Consider the following 26484-nt stretch of genomic DNA (forward strand, 5'->3'; position numbering starts at 1 on the left):
GGAGGATGGGAGATAGCACAGAGTTCAGACTGATTTTCCAAGAAGGTTGGTTAAGAAAAAGAGGCGAGAGAGCAAGATAGCTTAAGGGCTGGAGAGGGTCTAGTAAAGGGTCCCTCTTGGATGGAGGAGGCAGGTGTATTTGAAGGCAGCAGGAAAGGAACCAGCTGGTAGAGCAAGGTTCTTGAGGCTGCACACTGTTGGAGAAGACAGGATAGGCTGGGATCAAATACCCATGCAGAGGGCTGACCTTGGCAAAGACAAGGGCAACCTCCTTGTGAGAGCCTGGAGGAGTGCAGCTAGTAGAAGACTTTTTCAAATTAAGAGCTGTTGACCTGAACATTTGGTTAAAGGAGGCAAAGAAGCCAGGTGATGTGTAGATACATATTGTTTATTCCCTCAAAGCTAGTGAAGCTAGTGGACTTGTACATACAAGGAGCCAGAGCATAAGGTCTGACTACTGAACAAAAGAATGAGAAGGCTTCAAAGCATTTCAGGACAGCCCCAACTCAGCATCTGTGTCACTCAAATTCAGGATCTCCATGTATTTTTAATCACAGTATAAAAAAGGAATTTGTTAATTGGATAGATTTTAAATACAATAGGGTAAGAGAGTTGACAAACTGACAAAGTGTCAATTGAAACTACGATCCAGGCCATCTGTGTTTGCTTTGCCATTAACATGCCAGAACATAGTATATGTCCATAAAATAGTAAGATAAGAAAAAGTCCCATTATTCAAGACAGTGTCTCAGGTTAAGGGTCTCATCCTTAATGGCCATAGACAGAGGAAAGAATGCTCTTAAGTCAGCCCCATCTGGGCTTGCTGACATAGGGAGAGGCATCCGTGAGCAAACTCAGAGAACAAAGAGGCTGCTAGGTCCAGGCTCTTCTCCTGGTTGATTACTAGTTCAGGTTCTGACCCTTCTTTATGTTACTAAACTGATGCTAAATGATTATCAGAGCCTGACTTATGTGATGGCTTCCCTCCTATCTTCAAATAAGCAAAATTTAAAGCATGAGAAGAACATAAAAATGTTACAGTCTTAATACATGAAACAAAATTCCGGTCGAGTAGCATCAGTTGAGTTGTTCGTGTCAGTTAGAATTGTCTCAGATGTAAAACCCACTTTCTCCACGTAGCCCTTTCACCCTGTAGACTGAATGCAAACAGACTACAACAGGGTAACTCTGATCCCTTTACATTGAATTCTCATTCAGCTCCTAACCACATCACCTTAAGTGTATTTTACATTACCGGTGGATCTGCCCTTAGAGGGTCAAACACCCCGATTATCCTCCCGGGATCTGACGGTAAATGAGCTCCATTCTAATTGAAATTAGAGAAATGTGCTAATCAGCCTGACTGCATTTGGTGAACAACCTCCACTCTGAAACCAAGCCCTGTCTTGCGGTGAATCACTCGCTCTCCTGGAAATCTCCAGGTTGCCTCTTCCTTGATCTCCACCTCCCACCTCCTAACATCCCGAATCAGGTGCTAGTGATGGGAAGGAGGAGCTCTCAGAGCTGGCCAGCCTGGTGTGCGGTGGCCCACGTGAAAAAGGAGCCCTGGGGTGGAGTTTAGAGCCGTGGGAGGGGTCTAGGGCAGGAGAGGGCTCATCCCTGTGGCCAAGGCATTCCATGTGACGGAGGGCTGGGCTTGGGAGGAGAGGCAGGCAGGCTCCTGAGCTCCTGGCAGTGGGAGTGATTGGAGAAAACGGCCCGTCCTGGGGGCCTTAGAGGCTGCTGGGTGGGGGGTGGAGGGCGTGGGTGGCCCTTTCCCGAGAGGGTTGGCTGAAAACAGGAACTTGCATTGAGATTGGGCTGCTTACTTCCGTTATAGCTGAACGATCTCCGCCTTCCTTGGAGCCCAGATCACTCTGCCTTCCCCCCCTCCCATTCGAGAGCTTTCTGCCTTCGTCCCTCACAGCTGAGATCTCTCTGCCTTCTCTTGGACCTGAGATCTCTGCCTTCTGGACGCCAACTCTGTGGGTGCAGATCCCAGGTAGGTGTGAGCCAGCCCCTTACAGATGTGCTGGTTCCTACTGCCTGTCCCTACCTTGGGATCTCCTTCTCTTCCTCTGACCACGTGGTAAGCGCCCTCCAGGTCGGCCTGGAGTGATCCTCCCTTCCAGGCCTGGCTGCTGGACAAGCTCACAACCCTAACTCTTTCTAGACTCCCGATCACTTCCCAAATGTCCAGGGTGCGACCCTCCCCAGACATACCATTGGGTCACCTTTTCCCCAAATGCGAACTTTACACCCTGGGGACCAAAGAATCTTCTCACCAGGACCCAGGAATCCTGTCTCCCTGCCCCAGCTTTAGTTAGAGATTAAGTTGTCTTTCCTTCAGACCAAGCCCCCTGTAAGGACCCGAAAGTTCTGCCTACCCTGAGGACCCTGCTTTGGATAGTGGAACCAAATCTCCTGCCTGCCTCCCCCTTAGCTCCTGGGCTGGTTCCTTCTCAGATCCCAGCCACTGGCTCCCTGTGTCTGGTGTCCTTTGAGGGATTCCAGGCGCAAGCTCTCTGAGAGGATCCCCGGAGTCCTCCCCAGGTTCTAGTTAGTCTTCCTGCTTTCCAAGGCTCAGTGTCCTCCTGGAACCCTTCTGTCTCTCCAGGGTCCCTGACCTCCGTGCCATGATCTGTGTTAGAATATGTCCCTCCCAGAGCCTACTTGGGCTCCCCTGCCCCAGGCCTCCTGCTTCCCTGCCCCCTGCCTGGTGGCTGAATCTCTGAGCCTCAGGCTTATCCTCGTGGCTCCTCCCCAGAGTTGTCCCCACCCCCAACCTTCCTAAGCTTCCCTCTTCCCTATATCAAGCAGGCAGTCTGTTGTGTAGATAATGTGTCAGAGTGTTAGTTGGGGAGAGGGGAGACAGGGAGGTCAGAGATCTAACTTCAGGGAGATCTCTGATTCTGGAGCCATTGAGGCTCTGACTGGTCTCATCCCATCTGGGCTCCCAAGCCTTTTCTGCCTCTTGATTCTCTGAAGGAGGATGGGGGAGGGGAGCAGGAGAGGATGGGACCATCTTTTCCAAGCCCCACCCTACCTGTAGGCTAAAGTCTCTGGCCTGAGGGCAGGGTCTCACCCAGTGTAAATCCCCCATAGGTCACCTTCCTGTCCTGGGAGAACTGAGGAAAACCTTTGCCCCTCTTAGGTCGTTTCAGCCTGCAGAGGACCAAGGCCTGGCCTAAGCAGTGAGCCTGGGGCCAGAGGTAATGGCCCCTGGGAGTTGCAGACTCCCAGCTCAGGTGAGTGCACTCTGTCCTCAGACTTGACCAACATCAACCAAAGAGGCCATTTCCAAAGACAAAAAGGAGTTTGTATGAGGCTGGCAATTACTTACTGATGGAATGTTTCTTTAGAAAAATAGGCAGGAAATTTGAAATAGTAGTAACTGCCCTGCTCTCTCCTGTGTTTTGAACTGATTCAAGGCACCACCTACTCCTGCACCCTCCCACCCTAGTACTGCCCTCCCCTGTGCTTTTTTAAAGTTTTTCCTCATAATTCCTGAGTCACAAGGATGACCCCTTCACTCATTCCTCCATCCTGTAGGGGTCTTGTCTTTGCTCCCTTTATCCATGCCTACCACCCCTCCCCCATATCCATAGAACTCCCCTGTCCCCTTTGTTTCTTTGGCCAAGCTCTCCCTGCCAGACCTTGAAGGCAGGATGCTCTGCTTGTTCTCCAAGGTCTGAGCTGCAGTTTTATCAGTCTGGTGCACAGTGACCAGTCCTGTCTTATAGCTGGTTTGCCTCTTAAGGGCACACTCACAGGGCAATGAGTGTTTAAAGGAGCAAATGCTATGATCTGGGGCTGGGGACAGGGACAGGACAGGAATAAAATGTTTTTATATGTCATTGTGGGGAAAAAGGAAATATTATTTAAAAAAGACTAATAGCCAATGGCAACTAGGTTGCCCGGTAGATAGAGCACCAGGCCTGGAGTCAGGAGGATCTGAGTCAATTTTGGCCTCAGACACACACTGGCTGTGTGACCCAGGGCAAGTCACTTAAGCCTGTTTGCCTCAATTCCTTCTCTGTAGAATGAGCTGGGGAAGGAAATGGCAAACCACTCCAGTACCTTTGCCAAGAAAACCCCAAAGTGTATCACAAAGAGTCAGACACAACTGAAAGAACTCAAAAACAACATAGCCATTCCCCAATAGATAAATGGTTAAAGGATATGAACAATGAATTCTCAAAAGAACTGCCCAGTATTCCCAACCAAAGGAATGCTCCAAACCACTAGTAAGGGAAAGATAAACCAAAACCAAACTGAGACTTCATCTCCTACTCTGCAAAACTGACCAAAGTGACAAAAACTGGCAGCAGTCAGTGTTGGAGGACTTGTGGGAAGGTAGGCACACTAAGACAATGTTTTGCGGGCTAGGAAATGGTTGTATTTGTTTGTCCTTCATTTTCAAAGAGGACCATGACTCCAGGGACATAATGACATGACTTGCAGTTGACTTTAATTTGAGTGAGAGAGCTGTGCAAGGTCACCAGCCTCCCTTTCTCCTCCACAGCCATCTGGGTCCAGTGGCTAGATATTCTTCAGGAGAACTGAAGATGGTACAGGACGCAAGGGAATCCCTGGCCCTTTTAGACTAAGGCCTTCTCAGGTACTCAGTTAGAGTGAGGTAAAACCCATTCAATGAATAGGCCTCTTTATGAAGTCAGTCAAGGGATGGCCCCTTTAATTAGGAAAAAAGAAAAAGAAGTCATGTCATCATTTCCCTGATGCCATGGTCCTCTTTGAAAAAGGAAGCACAAATACACCCTGTGAGTAGACCAGCCTGCCTGAAAGGGGACCCAGCTAGTTGGGGAACTTAGCTTGTCCTCTCACTCTCCCTCTGCCTCTCCTCTCCAAAAGAAGGTAAATTTTGATGGCCAGAAGCTACCCACTTATCATGGGGTTTACTGCCTAGATTTCTTTCTTTCTTTCTTCTTTCCTTCCTTCCTTCCATCCTTCTTTCTTTCTTTCCTTCCCTCCTTCTTTCTTTCCTTCCATCCTTCTTTCTTTCCTTCCCTCCTTCCCTGTTTCTTCCTTCTTTCCTCCGTTTCTCAATACCTTAAACCCAGTTCATTCTGAAGCTCATAGATTGGACCACAACAGGTCCCTTCCCAAGTTCCACTTAATGCCTCTATTTTGGGCCCCTCTGGCTTAGAGGAAATGTCCATGGTAATGGTTTCTCTTTTGAACAGCAACCCCGAGGGTCTTCTCCCACCTTGATTTTAGGAAATGGTTGAAGATCATGAAGATCTGAGTTCCAATCCAGCCTCAGACACTCACTAGCTCTGTGACCCTGGGAGGTGACTGAACCTGTTTGCCTCAGTTTCTTGAACTGTGAAATAGAGATAATAAGAAAACCTCCCACATTTTTGGTAGTTTGATTGGTATGGCACTGAATAAGTAAATTTAGTTAGAATTGTCATTTTTATTATATTAACTCGACTTAAGCATGAGCAACTGATCTTTTTTCCATTTATTTAGATCTGACTTTATTTGTGTGAAAAGTGTTTTGTAATTGTGTTCATATTGGTCCTGGGTTTGTCTTGGCAGATAGACTCCCAAATATTTTATATTGTTTACCGTAGCTTTAAATGGACTTTGTCTTTCTATCTCTTGCTGTGGTGTGGCTTTGTTAGTAATATATAGGAATGCTGAGTATTTATGTGGGTTTATTTTATATCCTGCAACTTTGCTAAAGTTTTTTATTATTTCAAGTAGTTTTTTACTTGATTCTCTAAGTAAATGATCATATCATCTGCAAAGAGTAATAATTTAGTTTCTTCTTTGTTCTAATTCTGTCAATTCCTTTTCTTCTCTTGTTGCTAAAGCTAACATTTCTAGTCCCAAATTGAATAATGGGGTGATAATGAACATCCCTGTTTCACACCCAATCTTGTTGGGAATGCATCTAGCTTATCCCCATTACATATAATGCTTTCTGATGGTTTTAGGCAGATGCTACTTATAATTTTAAGGAAGACTCCATTTATTCCTATGTTTCCTAGTGTTCTTAACAGGAATTAATGTTGTATTTTTTTTTTCCAAAAGCTTTTTCTGTATGTATTGAGATAAACATATGGCTGCTGGTAGTTTTGTTGTTGATATGATCAGTTATGCTGATAGTTTTTCTAATATTGAACCAGCCTTGCATTCCTCGAATAAATCTTACCTGGTCCTAGTGTATTATTCTTTTACTAATACTTTATTTAAAATTTTTGCATCTATATTCACTAGGGAAATTGGTCTATGATTTCTCTCTATTTACTCTTCCTGGTTTAGGTAGGAGTCCTTCACCTGTTTTCCCATATAGTGTATAAAGCATTAAAATTAATTGTTCTTTAAAAGTTTGATAGAATTCACATGTAAATCCATCTGTCCCTGGTGATTTTTTTTTTCTTTTTCTGAGATGGGGTTATTTATGATCCTCTTCTGTTAACCTGGGCAATTTATATTTTTGTAAATATTTATCCATTTCCCAAAATTTTTTCAAATTTCTGGCCATATAATTGGGCAAAATAATTCCTAATTATTGTTTTAATTTTCTCTTTATTGGAGGTGAATTCACCCTTTTCATTTTTGATACTGGTGATTTGCTTTTCTTCTTTTTTTTAAATCAAATTGAAAATAGGTAATCAATTTTATTGGTTTATTAGTAAAACCAGTTCTTAATTCTGTTTGTTAGTTCAATAATTTTCTTGATTTCAATTTTATTAATCTCTCCTTTGGTTGTCAGTATTTCTAATTTGGTATTTAATTTGTAATTTTCAGTTTGTTCTTTTTCTTGTGTTTTCAGTTGCATGCCCAATTCATTGATCTCTTTTTTTCTCTATTATATTCATGTAAGCATTTAGAAACATAAAACTTCCCCTAAGAACTGATTTTGCTGCATCCCATATTTTGGTATGTTGTCTCATTATTGTCATTCTCTTGATTGAAGTTATTGATTGTGTCTATGATTTGTTCTTTGACTCGCTCATTCTTTAGGATTAGATTATTTAGTTTCCAATTAGTTTTTAGTTTATCTTTCCATGGTCCTTTATTACAAATAAGTTTAATTCCATCATGGTCTGAAAAGGATGTGTTGACTACTTCTGCATTTCTGCACTTGTTTGTGAGGTTTTTTGCCCTAGTACATGGTCAATTTTTGAGTATGTGCCATGTACCACTGAAAAAAAGTACATTACTTTTTATGCCCTTTCAGTTATCTCCAGATGTCTATCATATCTACCTTTTCTAAAATTCTATTCACCTCTTTAACTTCATTCTTGTTTATTTTGAGGTTAGATTTATCAAGTTCAGAGAGGGGGAGGTTGAGATCCCCCACTATTATAGTTGTGCAGTCTATTTCTTCTTGTAACTTCCTTAATTTCTCCTAAGAATTTACATTCTATACCACCTGGTGCATATATGTTAAGTAATGATATTGCTTCATCTATGGTGCTTTTTAGCAGGATATACTTTCCTTCCTTATCTCTTTTGATTAGATCTATCTTTGTTTTTGCTTTGTCTGAGATGAGGATTGCTACCCCTGGTTTTTTTTACTTTAGCTGAAGCATAATATATTGTACTCCAGCCTTTTACCTTTACCCTGTGTGTATCCCCCTGTTTAAAATGTGTTTCTTGTAAACAACATATTGTAGGATTATGATTTTTAATCCATTCTGCCTCTGCTTTATGAGAGAGTTCATCCCATTCACATTCACAGCTTGATTACTATCTGTGTCTTTTTCTCCATTCTCTTCCACCCCTGTTTTTATGCTTTTATTTCTCCCTTCCATTCCTCAAAAGAATTTTGCTTTTGATCACTCGCTCTCCTGGAAATCTCCAGGTTGCCTCTTCCTTGATCTCCACCTCCCACCTCCTAACATCCCGAATCAGGTGCTAGTGATGGGGAGGAAGAGTTCTCATAGCTGGCCAGCCTGGTGTGTGGTGGCCCTGGAGGAATAGGAGCCCAGGGATGGAGTTTAGAGCCCTGGGAGGGGTCAAGGGCAGGAGAGGGCTCATCCCAGTGGCCAAGGCATTCCATGTGACGGAGGGCTGGGCTTGGGAGGAGAGGCAGGCAGGCTCCTGAGCTCCTGGCAGTGGGAGTGATTGGAGAAAACGGCCAGTCCTGGGGGCCTCAGAGGCTGCTGGGTGGGGGGTGGAGGGCGTGGGTGGCCCTTTCCCAAGAGGGCTGCCTGTCCCAGCTTTAGTTAGAGATTAAGTTGTCTTTCCTTCAGACCAAGCCCCCTGTAAGGACCCGAAAGTTCTGCCTACCCTGAGGACCCTGCTTTGGATAGTGGAACTAAATCTCCTGCCTGCCTCCCCCTTAGCTCCTGGGCTGGTTCCTTCTCAGATCCCAGGCACTGGCTCCCTGTGTCTGGTGTCCTTTGAGGGATTCCAGGTGCAAGCTCTCTTAGAGGATCCCCGGAGTCCTCCCCAGGTTCTAGTTAGTCCTCCTGCTCTACGAGGCTCAGTGTCCTCCTGGAGCCCTTCTGTCTCTCCAGGGTCCCTGACCTATGTGCCATGATCTGTGTTAGAATATCTCCCTCCCAGAGCCCACTTGGGCTCCCCTGCCCCAGGCCTCCTGCTTCCCTGCCCCCTGCCTGGTGGCTGAATCCAGACTGGATTTGGTCTCTGAGCCTCAGGCTTATCCTCGTGGCTCCTCCCCAGAGTTGTGCCCATCCCCAGCCTTCCTTAGCTTCCCTCCTTCCTAGATGAAGCAGTTAGTCTGTTGTCTAGATAATGTGTCAGTGTGTTAGTTGGGGAGAGGGGAGGCAGGGAGGGCAGAAAACCAACTGGAGGGAGATCTCTGATTCAGGAGCCATTGAGGCTCTGACTGTCTCATCCCACCTGGGACCCCAAGCCCTTTCTGCCTCTTGGTTCTCTGAAGGAGGATGGGGGAGGGGAAAAGGACTGAAGAGAAGGAGCAGGAGAGGGTGGGACAATCTTTTGCAAGCCCTATCCTACCTGTAGGTGGAGTCTGAGGGCAGGGCCTGACCCTCTGTAAATCCCATTAGGTCACCCTCCTGTCCTGGAAGAACAGGATAAGACCTTTGCCCCTCTGAGATCCTTCAGCCTGCAGAGGACCAAGGCCTGGCCCAAGCAGGGAGGGTGGAGCCAGAGGGAATGGCCCCTGGGAGCTGCAGACCCCCAGCCCAGGTGAGTGCACTCTGTCCTCAGACTTGGCCAACATCAGCCAAAGAGGCCATTTCCATAGACAAAAAGGATTTTGTATGAGGCTGACAATCCCCTACCTATGGAATGTTTCCTGACAAAAATAGGCAGGAAATTTGAAATCCTAGTAACAGTACTGCCCTGCTCTCTCCTGTGTTTTGAACTGATTCAAGGCACTATCTACCCCTGCTCCCTCCCATGCAAGTGCTGCCCGCCCCTGTGCTTTTTTGTACAGTTTTCCCTGATGATCCCTGAGTCACAAAGATGACCACTTAACTCATTTGTCTCTGTCCTGTAGGGTCTTGTCTTTGCTCTCTTTATCCATGCCTAGCGCCCTTACCCCACATCCATAGAAGTCACTCCTCGCCTTTGCTTTTTGGCCAAGCTCTCCTTGCCAGACCTTGAAGACTGGATGCTTAGCTTGTCCTCCAGGGTCTGAGCTCACAAACAGTTTATTGGTGAAGTCCATCAATACATCTTAACAAGCAAGTGTTGGCAGGTGAGCAGGTGTTGGCTGGTGAACATGTTGTACATTTCATGGAAGACTAGCATGCATTGGCATGAATATGTGCCTATAATGATTTGTTTATAATAGAATATTGTTGTTTACATGACACAATATTGCATCATCAAAATTTCAATTCAGGGGAAATCCGACAAATTTACAATACATTATTGGTTTGAAGATGTGTCATTTTTAAAAACTTAGGTTTTTTTAAATGATGTAAATTTGTAAGAAGCCATTAAAGCATTAAAGATAGTAGATTTCCAGGGGTGTGCTAAGTAATTATTAATTTTTTTTTTTAAATAGGCTAAGTAAATTTGGAACCTCTGCTAATCCATAGGCAGTTTTTCTTGAAATGACATGTTCTACTGAGAGTAACATATTCCTTTCTATTCTCATTCAGTTTCTCTAAAGTCTAGCAGTCTGACTTTTCTAAATTTTATCCACTTCCTTAACTTCTTTCTTGTTTACTTTTAGTTGGGCTTATCTAATTCTGAGAGGGGAAGGTTGAGGGCCCCCACTAGTATAGTTTTATAGTGTATTTCCTCTGGTAACTCATTTAAGTTGGCCTTTCAGAACTTAGATACTTTACCATTTGGCGCATATATGTTTAGTATTGATGTTACTTCATCGTTTTTGGTACCTTTTAGCAAGATGTAAATGGAGGCAGATAGGAGAATGGATTAAAAATTGTAATCCTTCAATATGTTGTTTACAAGAAACACATATGGAACAGGGGGTTACATACGGGTTTAAGGTAAAACTCTGGAGTAGAATATGTGCTTCAGCTAAAGTAAAAAAAGCAGGGGTAGCAATCCTCCTCTCAGACAAAGCAAAAACAAAGATACATCTAATTAAAAGAGCTAAGGAAGGACGCTATATCCTGCTAAATGGTACCATAGACAACGAAGCAACATCATTACTTAACATATATGCACCAAGTGGTATTGGATAAAAATTTTTTAGAGGAGAAGTTGAGAAAGTTACAGGAAGAAATAGACTGCAAAGCTACACTAGTGGGAGACATCAGTCTCCCCCTCTCTAAACTCGATAAATCTAACCTCAAAATAAAAAAGAATGACATTAAGCAGGTGAATAGAATTTTAGAAAAGGTAGATAGGATGGAGATCTGGAGAAAATTGAAAGGGGATAAAAAGTAATGTACTGATGGGCATCCCCTCGATTTCCAATTCTTTGTTACTACAAAAAGAGCCTCTATAAACAGTTTCGTACATAAGAGTCCTTTTCCCACTTGTGTGATCTCTTTGGGATACAACCCTAGAAGTGGTATTGCTGGGTGAAAGGGTGTGGACATTTTTGTAGCCCTTTGGGCATAGTTCCAAATTGCTCTCCAGAGTGGCTGGATCAGTTCACAACTCCACCAGCAGTGTAACAGTGTTCCAATTTTCCCACATCCTCTCCAGAGTTTAACATTTTCCTGTTTTGTCATGTTAGCCAGATTTGACAGGAGAGATGTGCTACCTAAGAGTTATTTTGATTTACATTTCTCTAATCAGTAGTGATTTAGAGCATTTTTTTCTTTATCCATAAAACTTTTCAATTTAACATAATCAAAATTATCCATTTTGCATTTTTAATGCTCTTTATCTCTTGTTGGGTCATGAAATCTTCCATTTCACCTAAATGTGACAAGTAAACTATTCCTTTCTCTCCCAAGTTGCTTATAGTATCAGCCTTTATTCCTAAATCATGAACCCAATTTGACTTTCCTGTGTATATGGTATAAGATATTGGTCTATGCTCACTTTCTGCCATACCGTTTTCCATTTTTCCCAGCAGTTTTTGTGAAATAGTGAATTCTTAACCCAGAGGGTGGATTCTTTGGGTTTGTCAAAGAGTAGATTGCTATAGTTGTTGACTATTGAGTCTTGTGTACCTAACCTGTTCTACTGATTCCCAGCTCTGTTTCTTAGCCGGTACCAGGTAGTTTTGATGACTGCTGCTTTATAGTGCAGTTTAATATCTGGTATGACTAGGCCACCTTCCCTAGCATTTCATTTCTTTAATTCCCTTGATATTCTGGACCTTTATGTTTGTATTATGAAGGCAGAATTTATGATTTCAAAGAGAATCATATATATGCCTGAAAGGTTTGGAACCGCAGGATATAAGGAATTCTCTAGGTAGGAGGCAGAAGAATTAAAGCATGTATTTAAACTCCACAGTAGCAGACCCACGAACGAGCGTCCCCATTTTGATATTTTGATCAAAAGCTTCCAGGCCCAATAAGGCCGCCTCACAAGAGTAACCAGGAGGCCACAGAGAAGCATGTTGGTATTAAGCGAAATCATATATGCTTCCCCTCTACAGTAAGAAGATTACCCACTGGCCTCAAGTCCTTGCTCAGCACTCCTCGGTCCACACGTGGGTCAGCTCAGCTGCTGTCAGCTTCGGCTGTAGGCACCTCTGGCTCCAATGGAAAAATAAAAGTAAAAAGGCTCTTCCAACTGTCTTCTCTCCTCTTATAGGGTTTTTGACATCATCAAGCACCGCCTGATTGACCAGGGCTGATTGGTTCTTGTATTGCCCCCTCCCCCTAGTACCCTCGGATGTTTACATCCATGTAGACTAGGTTAACACCCAATAGGGCATGGCTCTGGAGTCAACACCTCCCCTCAGCCAGCCTCATGAAGTCACACAGGAAGTTCTCTGCTCCCAGGCATGGGTCTCTGGGCTTCCTGCCCCGGAAGAGAAGCAGCAGGCACTGGGGAAAAGTGAAGAGCTTCCCCAAAGATGACCCCACCAAGGTTCCACACCTAACAGGACTCTGTTAAATCCCATCCTAGATAGAGACTAAGATTTTCCTCCCAGCCTTTCCCCAGATGTACAAGGGAACACAATGGGAAGACTAAACGAAGAGGATCCCCTCCTAGATAGAGACTAGGATTGGCCTCCCAACCTTTCCCCAGATGTACAAGTTTTGATCTGTTAATCACACAAGGTCACCTTCCCTCCGAGTGGCTTGTGACAATTACCAGCATCAGCCATACCTGTGGAGTCCATGAATCTATTATTATAGCCCTATTTACAGTAAAATATATGGTTCAGGGGTACGATTTGGTAATTATTTTTTTCCCTGAATAGACAACTGTTATAGTGCTGTCCTTCCCATGGGCTATGACTTCTGCAGCCTTTGGAATATCATCTGGCTTCCATGTTACCCATACCTTACCTCCCAACTTTATTCTATCAATGGAGCAAGCCCCTTTTGCCCCTCTAGTTATTTTGGGAGGAGGGTCAGTTTTCACAAAGGGTATTTTTTCACAGGGGATAATAATCACTTGAACTCTCCTATCATTTCTACAAAATTGTACAGATTTTTCCCCCAAATTCTGGAGTGTCACAACAATTTCTTTTTGATAATTAGAATCTGTCACTCCAGCCAATACATGTACTCCTTGAGCTGCTAATCCTGGTTTAGGTAATATCCGTCCAAAATGATTCTTGGGGATTCTCATACATACTCCAGTAGGCGTTTTTCTTATCTCTTTCCTATTCAACCTAAAAATCTCTATACAATGTAAATCATATCCTGCCGAACTAGGTGTTCTTGGACATGGTAGTGGGACATCTTCCCTCACAGTCCAAAATTCAATATTTTGGATGTCACGTGTTTGCTGTTCTCTAATCTGCAGATTTGGGGTTATCATTCTGGCTAGAGGTGTACTCCCCCCTAAGGGCCTATTATTCAAATTACATAAGGCAATAGACAAATTATCCTTCTAATTTCGATATGAATTATTAGAGCTTAATTTTCTCAGCTGTTCTTTCAACAGTCCATTCATTCTTTCAATTAGCCCAGATGCTTGTGGGTAATATGGAATATGATATATCCATTCTATATTATTCAACACACAATATCTTTTCACTTCTTTGCCCTTGAAATGTGACCCATTGTCACTTTGAATCTGCATTGGGGTTCCATAGTATAAACTTACAATATCTAGGGTTTTACAGGTGTTTTTCTGAGTTGCGTCCTCATAAGGACAAGTCACTAGCACACCTGAATAGGAGTCAACACACGTGCACACATATTTACGTCCTTTATCCTGGGGTAGTGGGCCAATATAATCTATCTGCCAAATTTGGGCTGGAACTTTTCCCCTCGCTATTTCTCCAGTTAGTATCCTAGGAAGAGTTTGTTCTTTTTCTAATTGGCATCTACAACACTCCTCTGTTGTTTGTTTTAACAACGCATGAGAGATACTGACACCTCGATCCTGTGCCTAAATGGCTGGCGGTCTGGTGGACCCATCTTGCTAAGACTGGGCCATCAGTTGGAGTCGGAGTAGGGACAATACATTCAGTAGCAATCTTTGCCAGTCGATCCGCATGTGCATTGTACTCACGTTCTGGTGTGGTCAGGGTCGCGTGAGCATCAACATGAAAAACTGACAAATCTGTAACCAAAGACATGTCCTATATATTTTCCCATAACTCTACCCCAAACTTGTTTGCCATGAATCTCCCAATTCTGATTCCTCCATATAGGCACCCACATACCTAATCCATTAGCTACCGCCCATGAGTCAGTAAATATATGACACTGTCCTCCTTTCTGTGTTCTGATGGCTTGATGCACTGCCATCAGTTCAGCATATTGGCTACTTCCACCTGTCCCAGAACTTTCCAGAGTTCGCCTAGTACAGGGGTTATAGGCTACTGCTTTCCAATGTCTCTTCTGTCCCAAATATTTTGCTGTCCCATCAGGAAACCAAGCATGTTTCTTCTGTTCTTCATTTAGTCCATCATATCCATTATTCCATTTCACTAAGGATGGTAGCATCTATTGCTTAGATTCAAGGGGTTTTTCATTCCTCTCAGTGTCAGTGTTCGCCAGATTCATGTAGAGCAGAAACTCCACTTTTGCCGGCTTTGGACCTATTCTGAATATACCACTTCCATTTGATTATGCTTGCCTCTTGTGCATGTCCAATTCTTTGAGAAGCTGGGGTACTCATTAACCAAGTCACAATTGGAATTCCAGGCCTTAATACCACTTCATGACCCAGAGTTAGTTCCTCAGTCTCTACTAAAGCCCAATATGCAGCTAACAGCTGCTTCTCAAAAGGTGTATATTGCACTCCGCATGAGGGCAGTTTCCTTGACCAAAAGCCTAAAGGTATACTTCGGCTCTGTTTTTGCCACAGACGCCAATTTGCATAGTTCTCTTGTACAGTCACTTGTAATTCCACTGGCCCATTTTGCATAGGCCATAAGTCCAGAGCTAATTGTATAGCAACCTTTGCTTCCTCAAAAGCTCTATTCTGTTTAGGTCCCCAATCAAATTCATATTTCTTTCTGGTGACTTTACATAAGGGTTTTAAAATGTGTCCCAAATGTGGGATGTGGTGTCTCCAATAACCAAATAGCCCTATGAACTTTTGGGCCTCTTTCTTATTAGTAGGGGTGGGGAAATCCTGGATTTTTTGTCGAGCTTGTGGGAGAGTTTCTCGCAGTCCTCTATTCCACTGTATCCCCAAGAATTTTACAGTTTGAGTTGGCCCTTGAACCTTTGCGGGGTTGATTTCCCATCCTTTGCTTTTCATATGGTCAATTAATAATGCTAAACTCTTCTCCACTTCTTTTATATTCTTTCCCCGGAATCATGATGTCATCTATGTAATGTGTAAGCTGTACACCGGGTAACTTTAATTCATGCAAATGCCCAGCTACAATCCTGTGGCAAATAGTTGGGTTATGAATATATCCTTGCGGCAGGCGTGTAAATGTATACTGTCGGCCTTGCCAGGTAAAAGCAAACTGGTTCCATTGCTTGGGGTCTACTGGGATTGTAAAAGAAGGCATTGGCCAAATCAATAACTGCATACCAAGTCCCTTCATGATTTTGTATTCTTTCTATTAAATTAACCGTGTCTGTAACAGCAGCATACAAGGGAGGAGTCACTTTGTTCAGCTGTCTATAATCTACTGTCATCCTTCATGTCCCATCTGACTTTCAGACTGGCCAGACAGGGTTGTTCCATTGAGTAGTTGTAGGGACTAACACTCCTGCTTCAACACATTCTCTTATAGTGTTGGCAATTTCATTGTGCCCACCTGGCACACGATATTGCCTCAAAGTAATTACTTCAGAAGGTTCAGGCAAAGTGATTGGATCCATCTTGATTTTCCCCACTAAGACTGCATTAATGCTTGTTTCCCTCACAGCAAATTGGTATTTCCCTGCAGGTAAATTTAAGGTCATACCCTTCAATATGTCTATTCCAATGATGTATTCAGGAATAGGCACAATAACCACACTATATTCTTTCTTGGGCAACTGTCCAATTTTCACCATCAATTTAACTTGTCTGGCTGAAATTTCAGTCCCTCCTAATCCTGTGATGGTAATAGGAGTTCCATGGCTGAACTTGTCTGGATTTGCATAGATAAGGGTGGCCTCAGCCCCAGTGTCTATTAATGCCCTAGCTACCATACTTGACCCATATTTCCAATATGTGGTCAAGTTAATGTGAGGTCTGCAATCCAGCCTGTGTATTTCCTTAATTTGGGCTGGGGCTCGGCCTTTTTCCTAGTATTCGCTACCATGTGATTCACTTGGGTATGAAGATTCAACGTCTGTAGTGTTTGCAGGAGCAGTTCTTATTTTCCTATCTCTTCTCTTATTGAGTCCTTTATCTTGGTACATTCTGTACAATTCATTGTTGGGATGCCATCTATCATTTCAAAACCTACCCCTGCTCCCAGTAGAGCAGTGAACATTTCTTTTCTTGTTACTCCATTTTGGCGCCATGTTTGCTGGCTATTCGCCCTTCTGTCTCAAGGAGATCTATCCCTTCCCAGTCTCCTAAGTCATATAACTGTAAAATCTTATTTATCACGTCTTTAAGACAGCTCCCTACTTCCCCGAGTAACAGATTCAAAATTAGTTGTTTATAAGCAGGGGGAGTTGTCCTAATTATTAAATTCCTATGAGGGATTCCCATGGGATCATTGTAATATTTGTCTGCAGTTCCTATCATGATAGCAGTCTTCATTACCTCCTCCTTTAGTCTTGTGATACAATCTCTAAGTGAATACTGGGGTCTGTACTCAGTGGGACACATAGAATCGGTAGTATATCTGTTATTGCATCCCACAGCGGCTAACACCAACAGAGTAGTCCTGCTGTCACCATCTCCTTGCTGATGATGTTCCCTAAAAGCTTGCTGAACTACAGGATCGTGGCTGTTACCTATGAATCCCATACTGTCTGTCCTATCTACTGATATTCCACTGGCCCCTTGATCACTGAGTCTTACCATCCACGATTTTAATGGTTGTCCTATTCTTTGGCTGAATCTGCTCAAAATGTCCGTGACCTCTTGCTGTGAGAAATCTTCCTGAATTTCCCTCGTAACTGAATTGTCACCTTGGGTTTCTGTCTTCCTCCTTTGTATGGAACGAACGCTTGTCTTAGTATTTAACCATCTCCCATTCTCTATGTGAGGGACGTCCTGAACCCTAGTAGCGTTTTGTGCCTCAGCCCCTAACACTGTCTCATTTTCCCCCCACTCGCTTTCCCTGCCACCATGGCAAGGACAAAGCAGGCAGTCAGGCTCGGTCTGGGCTAAGTTGGGATGCACTCTTGGCTTATTTGGCCTCCTGTTGCTTCTAGGCACGTTAATAGAAAAGTTCTCATTTGAGTCAGTAGATTCTTGAGCAGCAGTTTGTTCTCTTGCTATCTGAGATTCCCCTTCTTGCCGTGGGGTAGGAGTGCCCCCATCTCTTTCACTTAATGTCAATCTTTCATATACTAGCCGGTAGGCTGATAACACTATCCAGCTTTGCCTAGATAGTGATGCCCCTGACTGAATCCCAACCTCTTGTAAACACCTTTCCAAATCCCTAGGATCTCCTCTCTGTAGCCTTGGTTCCCAGTTTTCACACAGTCTGGCTTTTTTAGCCAATTCCTTTGCTAGGGAGGAATAAAATGGATCCTCCCACCCTGGGATATTCATCTCTTCCTCTGAAGTTCTTTTGCTTCTAAATAGAGATCTTATACCTAGCGATCCCATCCTTGTCGCCAAATGTAATATGAAGGCAGAATTTATAATTTCAAAGAGAATCATATATATGTCTGAAAGGTTCAGAACCGCAGGATATAAGGAATTCTCAAGGTAGGAGGCAGAAGAATTAAAGCATGTATTTAAGCTCCAGAGTAACAGACCCACAAACCAGCATCCCCATTTTGATATCTGGATCAAAATCCTCCAGGCCCAATAAGTCGGCCTCACAAGAGTAACCAGGAGGCCACAGGGAAGCATGATGGTATAAAGCAAAATCATATACATGCTTCTCCTCTGTGGTAAAAAGATTACCCACTGGCCTCAAGTCCTTGCTCAGCACTCCTCGATCCACATGTAGGTCAGCTCTGCTACAGGCAGCTCCTGCTTCAGCTTCGGCTGTAGCTGGCTGTAGCTGCCTCTGGCTCCAACGGAAGCTGTTTTCAACCATCCGGCTAGCAGCTTCTGTGGGGGTGTAAGATCCACCCACAGCTTCTCCCGGCAGGCTGGGAAGGCACAGTTTCTTTCGATGTGCTTAACCAAGGGAAGCAAGGTGAAGGGGTTGACCGGGAAAGCACAGGTTCTTTCGATCTGCTTATTCAAGGGAAGCAAGGTGAAAGGGCTGACAAGCTTACTTTCATCCAACATACAGACAGCATTCAGGTAGTTTAGGGAAAAAAAAAAGCCTCTGCTATCCCAGACATGTAAACTAGGCCCTCCCTGGAGTTAGCCCTACCCCACCAAGGTTCCACACGTAACAGGGCTCTGGGCCTGGGGCCCAGCACCCAGCAAGGCTCAATGAGATAAACTGAGTCACTCAAAGAAAACAAAGGCCATTCTGCTTGCAGATGTGCTACCTAAGAGTTGTTTTGATTTATATTTCTCTAATCAGTAGTGATTTAGAGCATTTTTTCTTTATCCAAAAACTTTACAATTTAACATAATCAAAATTATCCATTTGGCATTTTTAATGCTCTTTATCTCTTGTTGGGTCATGAAATCTTCCATTTCACCTAAATGTGACAAGTAAACTATTCCTTTCTTTCCCAAATTGCTTATACTATCAGTCTTTATTCCTAAAACATGAACCCAGTTTGACTTTCCTGTGTATATGGTATAAGATATTGGTCTATGCTCACTTTCTGCCATACCGTTTTCCAATTTTCCCACCAGTCTTTCTGAAATAGCAAATTCTCAGCCCAGAAGCTGGATTCTTTGGGTTTGTCAAAGAGTAGATTGCTATAGTTGTTGACTATTGAGTCTCGTGTACCTAACCTATTCCACCGATTCACAACTCTGTTTCTTAGCCAGTACCAGGTAGTTTTGATGACTGCTGCTTTATAGTGCAGTTTAATATCTGGTGTGGCTAGGCCACCTTCCCTAGCATTTCTTTTCTTTAATTCCCTTGATATTCTGGACCTTTAGTTCTTCCAGATGAATTTTGTTATTATTTTATCCAGCTCTGTAAAATAACTTTTGGTAGTTCAATTGTTATGGCAGTGAATAAGTAGATTAATTTAGTTAGAATTGTCATTTTTATTATATGAACTCGACCTAACAATGAGCAACTGATGTTATTTCCATTTATTTAGATCTGACTTTTATTTGTATGAAAAGTGTTTTGTAATTGTGTTCATATCGATCCTGGGTTTGTCTACGCAGTTAGACTCCCAAATATTTTATATTGTCTACCGTAGCTTTAAATGGAGCTTTTCCTTCTGTCTCTTGCTGTGGTATGGCTTTATTACTAATATATAGGAATGCTGAGGATTTATGTGGGTTTATTTTATATCCTGCAACTTTGCTAAAGTTTTTTTATCATTTCAAGTAGCTTTTTACTTGATTCTCTAAGTAAAGTGTCATATCATCTGCAAAGAGTGATAACTTAATTTCTTTGCCTGTTCTAATTCTGTCAATTCCTTTTTCTCTTATTGCTTAAGCTAACATTTCTTAGTACGAAATTGAATAATAGGGGTTATAATCGACATCCTTGTTTCACCCCGATCTTATTGAGAATGCATCTAACTTATCCCCTTTACATATGATGTTTGCTGATGGTTTTAGTGATATGCTACTTATAATTTTAGGGAAGATTCCTTTTATTCCTATGGTTTTTATTGTTTTTTTTTTAATTGAAATGGTTGTTGTATTTTGTCAAAAGCTTTTTCTGTTTGTATTGAGATAATCATATAGTTTCTGCTAGTTTTGTTGTTGATATGATCAATTGTGCTGACAGTTTTTCTAATATTAAACCAGCCCTGCATTTCTGGAATAAATCCTACCTGGTCCTAGTGTATTATTGTTTTGTGAACATTTTATTTAAAATTTTTGCATCTATATTTACTAGGGAAATTAGTCTATAATTTTCTTTCTCTGTTTTGAGTCTTCCTGGTTTAGGTATTGGTACCATATTTGCGTCAAAAAAAGAATTTGGTAGGACTCCTTCACCTATTTCCCGAAATACTCTATAAAGCATTAGAATTTATTGTATTTTAAATGTTTGATAGAATTCCCATGTAGAGGGGGCGGTGCCAAGATGGCGGATGGAAAGCAGGGACTAGTGTGACCTCCCTGCCTCGTCCCTCCAAAAACCTATAAAAAATGGCTCTGACCCAATTCTAGAACAGCAGAATTCCCATGTAAATCCATCTGTCTCTGGAGATTTTTTCCTAGGGACTTCATTGATGGCTTGCTGAATTTTTTTCTGAGATGGGTTTATGTTTGATCCTTTTCTGTTAACCTGGGCCATTTATATGTGTGTGTATGTGTGTGTGTGTGTGTGTGTGTACACACACACACACACACACAGACACACATTTTATTTTTTTGCAGAGGGGAAGGTAGGGCACTTGGGGTTAAGCGACTTGCCCAAGGTCACATAGGTAGTATGTCCACCTAGCTGCCCTGGCAATTTATATTTTTGTAATTATTTGTCCATTTCCCATAAGGTTGTCAAATTTATGGGCATACAGTTGGGCAAAATAATTCTTAATTATTGTTTTAATTTTCTCTTCGTTTGAGGTGAATGCATCCTTTTCATTTTTGATACTGGTGGCTTGCTTTTCTTCTTTCTTTTTTTTAATCAAATTGACCAAAAGTTTATCAATATCATTGGTTTATTCATAAAAGCAGCTCTTAGTTGTGTTTATTACTTCAATAGTTTTCTTGATTTCGGGTTTTCAGTATTTCTAATTTGGTGTTTAATTGAGGGTTTTCAGTTTGTTTGTTTTCTAGCATTTTCAGTTGCATGGCCAATTCATTGACCTCCTTTTTCTCTATTATATTTGCTGTATCCCATAAGTTTTGGTATGTTGTCTCATTATTGCCATTCTCTTCAGTGAAGTTATTAATTGTTTCTATGATTTGTTCTTTGACCCACTCATGTTTTAGGAATAGGTTATTTAGTTTCCAATTAGTTTTTAGTTTATCTTTCCATGGTTCTTTATTACAAATAATTGTTATTGCATAATGTTTTGAAAAGGATGCATTGACTATTTCTGCCTTTCTGCACTGGATTTTGAGGTTTTTATGCCCTAGTACATTGTCAGTTTTTGAGTATGTGCCATGTACCACTGCAAAAAAAATACATTACTTTTTTTTCTTTTTCTTATTAAGATTTTTTATTTTTAGTTTACAACACTCAGTTCTGCATGATCCTGAGTTCCAGATTTTCTTCGCCCTATCTCCCCAAGATGGCATGGAACCTGATGCATCTTGTACATATAACTTCACATTGAAATTATTTACACAGTAGTCAAGTTGTAAAGAACAATTTATTACCAATGGAACGAATGAAGAGAAAGGAGAAACAGAAGCAAAAAAACACCCAAAAACGAAAGAGAAAAAAAAAAAAACAAAAAAAGAAAGGTAGAGCAAAGAGTTTACCTTAATCTGCATTCAGTCTCCACAGTCCTTTCCCTGGGTGTAGATAGCTCTGTCCATCCTGAGGCCTTTGGAGTTGTCTTTGCAGCTTGTATTGCTGAGACGAGCCAAGTCTATCAAGGTTAGTCATCACAGAATCCACATATCTGTGGTTGTGTATAATGTTCTCCTAGTTCTGCTCCGCTCACTCAGCATTATATGCTGTAGGTCTTTCCAGGTTATTATGAAGTCTGTATCTTCCCCATTTCTTATAGCACAGTAGTACTCCATTGCATTCATATACCACAACTTGTTCAGCCATGCCCCACTTGGGAGTCTATCTGGGAAGACAAATGTGGGACTGATATGAACAGAATTACAAAACACTTTTCATACAAATAAAAGTCATATCTACATAAATGGAAGAATATCAGTTGCTCATGGTTAGGTCGAGTTAATATAATAAAAATGACAATTCTAACTAAATTAATCTACTTATTCACTGCCATAACAATTGAACTACCAAAAATTATTTTACAGAGCTGGATAAAATAATAACAAAATTCATCTGGAAGAACTAAAGGTCCAGAATATCAAGGGAATTAAAGAAAAGAAATGTTAGGGAAGGTGGCCTAGCCATACCAGATATTAAACTGCACTATAAAGCAGCAGTCATCAAAACTACCTGGTACTGGCTAAGAAACAGAGTCGTGAATCGGTGGAATAGGTTAGGTACACGAGACTCAATAGTCAACAACTATAGCAATCTACTCTTTGACAAACCCAAAGAATCCAGCTTCTGGGCTGAGAATTTGCTATTTCAGAAAGACTGCTGGGAAAATTGGAAAACGGTATGGCAGAAAGTGAGCATAGACCAATATCTTACACCATATACACAGGAAAGTCAAAATGGGTTCATGATTTAGGAATAAAGGCTGATACTATAAGCAATTTGGGAGAGCAAGGAATAGTTTACTTGTCAGATTGATGTGAAATGGAAGATTTCATGACTCAACAATACATAGAGAGCATTACAAAATGCAAAATGGTTAATTTTGATTTTGTTAAATTGAAATGTTTTTATATAAAAAAAAAGCAATGCAACAAAGATTAGGAGGGAAGCAGAAAATTGGGAGAAAATCTTTACAACCGGTGTCTCTGATAAAGGCCCCATCTCTAAAATATACACGGAACTGATCCAGATTTATAGGAATACTAGTCATTCGCAATTGAGAAATGGTCAAAGGATATGGACAGGCAGTTTTCAGAGGAAGAAATTAAAGATATCTGTAGGCATATGAAAAATGGTCTAAATCACTACTGATTAGAGAGATGCAAATCAAAACAACTCTTGGGTAACACATCTGTCCTGTCAGATTGGCTAAAATGACAAAACATGAAAATGATAAATGCTGGAGTGGATGTGGGAAAATTGGAACATTGTTACATTGTTGGTGGAGTTGTGAACTGATCCAACCATACTGGAGAGCAATTTGGAACTGTACCCAAAGGGCTATAAAAATGTTTATACCCTTTGACCCAGCAATACTACTTCTAGTGTTGTATCCCAAAGAGATCACACAAGTGGGAAAAGGACCCACATGTACAAAGATGTTTATAGCAGCTCTTTTGGTTATAGCAAAGCATTGGAAATAAGGGGGATGCCCACCAGTACATTACTTTTTATCCCCTTTCAATTTTCTCCAGATGTGTATCCTATCTACCTCTTCTAAAATTCTATTCACCTGCTTAATGTCATTCTTTTTTATTTTGAGGTTACATTTATCGAGTTCAGAGAGGGGGAGATTGAGGTCTCCCACTAGTATAGTTTTGTCATCTGTTTCTTCCTGTAACTTCCTTAACTTCTCCTCTAAAATTTTTATCCAATAGCATTTGGTGCATATATGTTAAGTAATGACATTTCTTCATTGTCTATGGTGCCTTTTAGCAGGATATAGTCTTTCCTTATCTCTTTTAATTAGATCTATCTTTGTTTTTGCTTTGTCTGAGATGAGGATTGCTACCCCTGCTTTATCTACTTTAGCTGAAATATTATATATTCTACTCCAACCTCTACCTTTACCCTGTGTGTATCCCCCTGTTTCAAATGTGTTTCTTGTGAACAATATTTTGTAGGAATATGGTTTTTAATACATTTTGCTATCTGCCTCTCTTTTATGAGAGTTCATCACATTCACATTCATAGTTATGATTTTTATCTGTGTCTTTTTCTCCATTCTATTTCCCCCTCCTTTTATAAGCTTCTATTTCTCCCTTCCACTCCTCAAAAGAATTTTGCTTTTAACCACCCCCTTCCTCAGTGTTCCCTCTCTATTGACTCCCTTCCCTTCTCTTACCCTTTTCCCCTTGCTACTTCTTCCCTTCCTTCTAACCACCACCCTCTTTTCTTTCCCCTTTCCCTTCCTACTTTCTGGAGGACAAGTTTGATTTCTATTGTTTTCAGAGTATGTTATTCCCTCCTTGAGCTAAATCTGATAAGAATAAAGCTCAAACACTGCTCTTCTTCCCCCCTTCTTTCCCTATAATATGTTTTTGTGCCTCTTCTTGTGATGTAATTTGAACTTTTTCTACCTCCTCCTATATTTTTTAAAAATGTGAAAAACTATTAAGAAAATCGAGGTTCTCCATCATCCAGCATGGCCCCATCCACACGTGGCACCATTGGTTACAGCCAATCGGTCACAGGAATTTTCAATCCTGTGAATCATTTCATTTCCCTTGGCAGTATATTTTCCAGCATGTCCGTATAGATAATGACATTGTAAAAAGAGAGAACCTTTGAGTGAGTTACTCTATAATTATATTTGATGGCAGGATTGAGTGGGCTTCTTTGGGAAAAACTTCCCCTAACTGCTAAGTCAGACTAACCTAGATATTCTCTTAAGTCTGAGTCAGCTGCAGATATAGTGAACAGTTAAACTGATAAGACTCAGTCATTTAGTAGCAGGTTTTAGTGTAAGACACATGTCTTTTTATGACTAAAATAGTCATAGGATTATAAGATTCTTTTCAAAGGCTAAATTCCTCTTTCAGGCTACTGGAGGAAGGTGGCTGATGAAAGGCTAAATTCTTCTTTCCAGGCTTAGTGGATAAGCTCCTTTTTACTTTTTCTGCATCTAGAGGTTAAGTCTAAATTTAGTAGTGTAGTCTAATAAGGTTGAGTTGCACTCTCTGGCAGCTGGAGGATGGGGAATGGCTGCTAACTAGAAACCATGAGCTCCCCTTTTCCAGTCTTTTTTCAAACTATGGGCTCCTTTAAAGTAATTCTTTAGTTGTAAAACTCATCTGCTGGAAAACAGGGAATGCTGGGGTAATCTCAATTTAGTAGACAGGTTGAAAGACACATGATGAATCTGGGACAAGAAAACACACGAGGAGTAAGTATTGACCTGACCCACCTTGTCCAATTGAATTATGTTCAAAACATGTTTCCTGAGATTGTTGTAATTTTTCTGTTCCTCTTCTGTTACAAAAATAAGCTTTGGAAATCACGCCTTTGTCAAAATTACTGAGGAATTAGTTGAATTTAAAGATACCTCACATTTTTTTCTATTTAAGATAACTAATTTTGTGTTGATGCCTGCTTTGTTCAAGATAGTTCAGGGTTTGGGAGCTGCCAAGGAAAGTGTGGGAGAGAAGTTAGACTGGGTACCAAAGTGAAGGTCTACAGAGCTAGTGTGCTGACCTTATTCTTATATGCCTATGAAAGCTGGACATTCCCCTAGGCCCATGCCAGCAAACTGAATCTCTCCATTTGAAATGTCTTAGAAAGAATCAGAAGATCTCCTGGCAAGATAAAGTACTAAACACTGAAGTACTTTCTCAAGTTAAGACTGCCAAGCATCCCCACTCTCCTTTAGAGAGCGCAGCTCTGATGGGATAGCCATGTTGTTCAAATGCCCAAAATTTGTTTGTCTAAAACACTATTTTACTGAGAACTCATGTAAGGAAGGCACTCAAATTGTGGTCAGAGGAAGTGATACAAAGGCCTTCCCAAGGTCTCCCTGAAAAACTGTATAGTCAATGGTGAGACATGGAGACACTGGGAAAGGACCACCCAGAATGGAGTGCCTGCATCAAAGAATGTACTATGTCATGTGAGCAAAGCAGAATTACAGTCCTTGAAAAGAATGGTGAGATATGCAAATTGAGAGCCATCTCTACCCCAGATGTTCACAGGAATTATTTGTGCCCAACTTGTGGTAGAGCCTTCTAGGCTTGTATTGGTCTGATTAACCTTGGTCAGACACACTACCTTGACCATGACATAGTGATATCATTTGGTCCTCTTTGAGCACAAAGATCAACAAAAAAGACACAACTATGTAACTAAATATTATAGTAAAGAAATAAATGCTGTTGACAAATGAAAGCAATCATAAAGTGTAGGCATAAGACATTTTGGCGATGACATATCATAGCTGGGGTATACTCAAGCATCAATGTAACAGCAGATAACTGTTCTTCATTTGGCTGTATAGTCTTATAGCCCTCAGTTCAGTCTAGATTGTAATTAATATGTGTTATGAACCCTTTTCATGTTTTATCTAGAGAAGACTTTGTTTCAGCTTCTCAGGAAATGAACTGGATCTTTTCTTTGTCTTTCTTCTGTTTTCTATAATCACACATGAATCCCCCATGGAATATACTGTACTTGCCAGCTTCTCACAAACTCTTCACAGAATTTTTTTTATGTCTCTTCTGTCAGTTCTAATAATGAAGAAATTTCACATTGTTTTCTGTCTGTCTCTTCCACAGATCTTCCTACCTCACAGATAAAACATGCACTTTGAGATTCCACAGGGAATTGCATACTAAGACATTTTCCATCTTTATTGTAACTGACCATATCAACTGCTTTTCTTAATATTCCATTGGGCTCTTAATGACTTTGGCTTC

At 41.5% G+C, this 26484-nt stretch overlaps 1 pseudogene; it reads left to right on the forward strand.

The window, feature by feature from the left end:
• The first annotated feature begins 1786 nt into the window (after nt 1-1786).
• LOC118838732 overlaps nt 1787-26484 on the forward strand; it is a 30876-nt pseudogene continuing 6178 nt past the window's right edge.

This window comes from Trichosurus vulpecula, chromosome 2 (assembly GCF_011100635.1).
Source record: "Trichosurus vulpecula isolate mTriVul1 chromosome 2, mTriVul1.pri, whole genome shotgun sequence".
In the NCBI taxonomy this organism is placed as follows: domain Eukaryota; kingdom Metazoa; phylum Chordata; class Mammalia; order Diprotodontia; family Phalangeridae; genus Trichosurus; species Trichosurus vulpecula.